Here is a 5,591-nt window from a genome sequence, read left to right on the forward strand (position 1 = left end):
TTAAAAATATGCCAATGTGTTACCCAAACAAAAAAATTGGATGGTTAAGTCGGTGAAAATCCCTCTTTCTTTAATGTCATTTAATCCGGTAATTCATTTCTTTTTACTCACATGTTAGACAGCCTCCTGTCTGTCTGTCTGTCTGTCTGTCTGTCTGTCTGTCTGTCTGTCTGTCTGTCTGTCTGTCTGTCTGTCTGTCTGTCTGTGTTACTCCTTTTTCTGCTGAGCTACATGTGTAGTTTCAGACTATATAGCATTCGGAGCTTGTGGAATAGTTGTCTGGCTATGCAAGACTACTTCTACTAATAAAGTGCACATCCAGACGTCACGATTTACCATGAACAGTGGTGGACAAAGTACTCAACCCCAGTACTTGAGTAAAAGTATTAATACTCCATTGTAGTTTGTTTCTGAAGGCATCAGTACTGTAATAGTACCGCTCATGTAGAATGCACAATGCACATGGGTTGTTGAACTAAATCACTAAAAACTAAGCTTCAGACCTCCCAAAACAAACGGATTCGACTACTTCTCGGCCTCAAAAATGAAATGGCTGAGAATCACAGCTCTAGGATTCATTCACAGAGCATGTTTATAATGTAGTGTTACTTTCATGTTGCAGCTCATCGGATCTCCCACTATACTCAATATTCTTCAGTCAGGACTTCCTTCACCAGCCACGACCTCCGATCACAGTGCCATGGAGCTGCAGGGTGGCACACTGCTGCAGGGTGGCACACAGCTGCAGGGTGGCACACAGCTGCAAGGTGGCACACAGCTGCAGGGTGGCACACAGCTGCAGGGTGGCACACAGCTGCAGGGTGGCACACAGCTGCAAGGTGGCACACAGCTTCAAGGTGGCACACAGCTTCAAGGTGGCACACAGCTTCAAGGTGGCACACAGCTTCAAGGTGGCACACAGCTTCAAGGTGGCACACAGCTTCAAGGTGGCACACTGCTGCAGGGTGGCACACAGCTGCAAGGTGGCACACTGCTGCAGGGTGGCACACAGCTGCAGGGTGGCACACTGCTGCAGGGTGGCACACAGCTTCAAGGTGGCACACAGCTTCAAGGTGGCACACAGCTTCAAGGTGGCACACAGCTTCAAGGTGGCACACTGCTGCAGGGTGGCACACAGCTGCAGGGCGGCACACAGCTGCAGGGTGGCACACAGCTGCAAGATGCCATGGCGCCAACAACCACCTCTATGAAACGGCCTCTTCACATCCTGTCAGCAGAAACTGCCTTTCCCACAAAAGTTAAGAAGAAAAGTGTCAAATATCCGTGTATTTTGGAGCTCCTCATGCAGAGTGATACTCTGGATGTGAATGGCTGTCTGGCTGCCAGAGGTGGGCACACAGCACTACATACTTTATTACTCATACTCAATACGCAATTATTCCATGAATTTTACATGTTACTTCTATTCGAGCCGTTATCATTTTGGAGTAACATTACTTTTACTCGAGTACTGTTATTCGTAAGTAACGTCTGCTTTTTGCCCATACAGCACCAGGTCGGCCAGTGGCTGACGCGCACGACTCAGCATGTGACAGTCAACGCACAGAACGCCCGAACGATGACTCAACAGGAAACAGTCAACGCACAGAACGCCCGAACGATGACTCAACAGGAAACAGTCAACGCACAGAACGCCCGAACGATGACTCAACAGGAAACAGTCAACTCACAGAACACCCGAACGATGACTCAACAGGAAGCAGTCAACGCACAGATCGCCCGAACGATGACTCAACAGGAAACAGTCAACGCACAGATCGCCCGAACGATGACTCAACAGGAAACAGTCAACGCACAGATCGCCCGAACAATGACTCAACAGGAAACAGTCAACGCACAGATCGCCCGAACAATGACTCAGCATCTGACAGTCAACGCACAGATTGCCTGAACGATGACTCGACAGGAAAAGAGCATCGTTTAACAACACCACGATGTAATGAGAAACCAGCCGAAGATAACGATGTACCTGTCGCTCTGAACACAGATGTACCTGTCTGTCTGCATACAGATGAACCTGTCTCTCTGCACACAGATGAACCTGTCTCTCTGCACACAGATGCAGCTGTCTCTCTGCACACAGATGAACCTGTCTCTCTGCACACAGATGAACCTGTCTCTCTGCACACAGATGTACCTGTCTGTCTGCACACAGATGAACCTGTCTCTCTGCACACAGATGCAGCTGTCTCTCTGCACACAGATGAACCTGTCTCTCTGCACACAGATGAACCTGTCTCTCTGCACCCAGATGAACCTGTCTCTCTGCACACAGATGAACCTGTCTCTCTGCACACCGATGAACCTGTCTCTCTGCACACAGATGCAGCTGTCTCTCTGCACACAGATAAACCTGTCTCTCTGCACACAGATGAACCTGTCTCTCTGCACACAGATGCAGCTGTCTCTCTGCACACAGATGAATCTGTCTCTCTGCACACAGATGAACCTGTCTCTCTGCACACCGATGAACCTGTCTCTCTGCACACCGATGCAGCCTGTCCAGTCTGTCCATGTACAGCTTTAACCTCATCAGTAAATTATCCCGAGTATCAACAGGAAGCAATGCTGGCGGGAGAAGAGCCTTTGAAGAGATGTACATTTTGCTCAGTCAGTGAGGCTGAAAGTTGCGGCGCCGACGGCCACCGACTTAACCCTGGACACGCTGAACATTCTCCCTCCCTCCGCCATGTCCTTCTAACGGATGAGTGTGAAGACATGTCCGCGAAGACATTAGACGACACCGACCAAACCAACGCAGGTCACAACTGGCAGGCAGAGACGGCTCCCACCCAAGGTTAGTATAGTTCTGTTTTTGTCATTTGGGGTTTTTTATTTGTCTTATTGTTTTCAGTTTGGTTTTGATTTGTTTTGACGTTTTTAAAGTGTGTTTACTGGTTTTTACCTAGTTAACATTTAACATAGTTTTAGTATAGTTTACTAGTTTTAGTGTTTTTATTATTACTAGCCCTTACCCGTTGTGAGATATTGCCATAAATATCTGTATTTGCCGTTCATTAATTGCTTCGTTAAGACCTCCATATTATTATGGTCAATGCCTGTGTGAAAAGTGGGAGCGATTGGTGCAGGCGGTGAGGAGATACGGCGGTGTTTTAAATTGGAAAAAGGGCTTCGTTAAGACCTCCATATTATTATGGTCAATGCCTGTGTGAAAAGTGGGAGCGATTGGTGTAGGCGGTGAGGAGATACGGCGGTGTTTCTGACACACAGACAGACACACATTCAGACAGACATTGACTTAATTATAGTATGATTGTAGTATGGCTTAGTCAGGGCCAGGATTGGACACAGTTGTAGATCTGTACGATTTTTTTCAAAGATTATTTTATTTCAGCTAAATGATGCGTAGCCTGCAGAGTTAGTTCAGTCAGACATACTCGAGGGGGTTCATATTCATACCATGCTCAAAGGCGCATACTATACTCAAGTGGGTAATATGCTACATTACTATGTGGGTGTATAAGTGTGTGCAAGTCCCACACGTCATTCGCTGATGTGGCAGCGGACTGCATGCTCTTCCTGCCTTCCCTTCCTCTGCATGTGGTTCCTGGTTGTTATGTGATGTTTGCTCCCACCACCACCCCAGCACCACCGGTGGGCCCTGTTATTTATGCTCCCCATGGGGTTTTATTGAATATCTCTATCTCCCTGCTCTTTATGTTTAACGGTGGTGGTGTTTAATCGTGCCGAGCAGGGAGAAAATTCAGCAGAGCCGAACGCCAAGTCAAATAATCGTATGCACACTTGTATTCTCATTCTATAATAAATATTGGTTAAATCTATTTGTGAGTTGTCTGACTGAACTAAAATATGTTTTCTAATCTAGTCTTCGTCATTCGGATAATATAAAATAAAATAAATCATCAAGTTAATTCTACTAACCCTGCGCCATCCCATCTCAGATTCACAGGAATGCAGCGTGTCGCTGCTTCAGCCAAGTTCAGACTCGGCGAGACACGCTGACGGCTCGCCGTCGGTGCACGGCGAATCTGTCGACACGCCGTCCTCGACCTCTTCGCCCTCCTCGCCCTCCTCGCCCTCCCTGCTCGCCGGAGATCACAATGAACGAGAGGTCCGTTCAGACGACGTCAACAACACGATTGTCAACGTCAATCAAAGGCCGTTGTCTGCGATGTCTGACCTTAAAGGAGGTGTAAGTGATATTTAATTTCATTTACATTAAGTGGTAAGCAACTCTATATTCTGACATTAAGCATTGCTATAGAGTAGAGATGCACAATATAAGCGGTAGCGTATTGAAATCGGCCATATCGGTGATAAAAAAAATTGATGACACTAATGTGACCGTCATCAATGGCTTGCCATGTAATTTCACCAGCAAAAAAATAGATAAATAATTCACAATGAGTTCAATATAAATATAATATATCAGTATCGGAATCGGTGTCGGCTGATATGACACTGCAAATAATCAGATATTGGTGATCATTTCAATATTGTGCATCTCTACGATACAGAGTGTTTTGTTCTGTGACTTGGGGTCTCGCTGGCTCTCCAACTGTTTAGTAAACAGAAAATAAAATGTTCAGCTCGGGATACCAGTTTCATCCAATCAGAGAGAACTCATACAGGATAAACAAGTGAAATTGGAAGTGAGAACCGGGTCGGGCAATCCTTTTAGGCTTGAGATAAATCACCAGCACTTTTGTTTAAATGTGCACTGCCAATTTAAATAATGCCAGCAGAATAAGTCAAATTGTTTTTCACCTGAAAAGTAAAGGCAGGTGTGCACATTAAGCTATAAGGCAAACATGAGAGGGGGCACGGTGGCACAGTCGGTAGTGCTGTCGCCTCACAGCTGGGTTCAATTCCCTCTGGGTGCGCTGGGGGCATGTTCTCTCCGCCGTGTCATCAGTGCCCATACTCTCCCCTATGTATGGACTCCTCATGCATAGAAGGGAGCATGAGGTCAGTCCGCTGCCCCCCCAGTTTGGCAGAGGAAGTGTAGCTGGGTGATTTTTTCACTGGGTGAAAAAATTGGTTGCAAAATCATGGGATATAAAAAACGGCAAACATGATTTATTGGACTTTTGAAATACAGATGAAAGCACCTCATCGAGTTTCATAGTTGAAAGTTTGTCCGAAAGTGACTTTCCATATTCTCTGTCCTCGCCATCGCTGTGCAACAGTTGTTGCTGATGAGACAAATAAAAATAGTGATGACAGCAGTTTCATGTTTACTAAACAGCTTCGTCTTGCCAAGTTCCCTTTTTACACCACTACTGCATTTCCTATTCTAAATCATACATGGGCAACTGGCGGCCCGGGGGCAACATGCCGCATCACTTAATAGCAGTTCTACAAGCTCAAAATGCATCACAGTGCGACACGTTTTGAGCTTGTAGATCTGCTATTTTTGAGGGGCGAGTCCCTCCTATACACAGGTTTAATGTTTGTCTTTAGTTCAATGTTTGTTTTGTAAACGCATTGACAATGAAGGGAAAATGTAGTCATATTGTCTCTATTGTTAATGGCGTTTAATGTTTGTGTTTGCACCGTTTGTTTTACATCACCATTACATCACCTAA

This window comes from Protomyctophum parallelum (genome assembly GCF_964188405.1).
Source record: "Protomyctophum parallelum genome assembly, chromosome: 15".
Lineage (NCBI taxonomy): Eukaryota > Metazoa > Chordata > Actinopteri > Myctophiformes > Myctophidae > Protomyctophum > Protomyctophum parallelum.